This window comes from Odontomachus brunneus, unplaced genomic scaffold (genome assembly GCF_010583005.1).
Source record: "Odontomachus brunneus isolate Ranch 3 - 2012 unplaced genomic scaffold, Obru_v1 Obru_scaffold_089, whole genome shotgun sequence".
Lineage (NCBI taxonomy): Eukaryota > Metazoa > Arthropoda > Insecta > Hymenoptera > Formicidae > Odontomachus > Odontomachus brunneus.
Window position 1 is genome coordinate 1,427,451 of NW_022639539.1, and position 815 is coordinate 1,428,265.

The window sequence follows — 815 nt, forward strand, 5'->3', positions numbered from 1 at the left end:
GATTGGTCAATTTCCTTGCGATCTTGCGATTGCGAGCCATTTTGAATTTCGACAATCTGAGGTCAGATTCCTAAGGGTTAAGGGACGCCACACACGAATTGACATAACAGTAACGTAAAACGTACCGTAAAAATGGACCAATTACAATCGAGTATTCACAAAAATGGCGACCTTACGGTTCGACAATACTCAAAGTGATTGGTCAATTCTTACGGTACATTACTGTTATATCAATTCGTGTGTGGCGTCCCTTAACCCTTTCCGACATAGTGTACCGTATACTGGATACTTTTTTGCCCTTAGTTTTTTATATTTTTTACATAGTTTTCAACACATCTGTACAGTAAAAAGCACATTATCAGTTATGTAGAACATCAGTTGTCATTAAAAAATTTTGAAAACATTCTTATTGTTGAGGAAATGTATTTTATAAATAAACAAACTACAAAAATACTGCTTTTTTATACAATAAATGTAATTGTGACTAACCAACAATAATTAATAAGCTGAAAATAAGGTCCAAGGGGTTTTTGGGGTCGCTGATTACGAATCCGGAGTCAGATTTTCAAAATTCAAAATGGCGGATTCAATATGACGGACGAATTTTTAAAAAATTATCAGATTTCTATGAAACTTGATATTTAAGGGTTTCTTGGGTCGCTAATTACGAATCCGGAATCAGATTTTCGAAATTTAAAATGGCAGATCCAATATATCAGGCGAATTTTAGAAAATTATAGTATTTGTATGAAACCTAGTATCTAGTGTTTTTTGGGTCGCTGATCAAATTTTCAAAATTAGCATCGTTAGCTCTG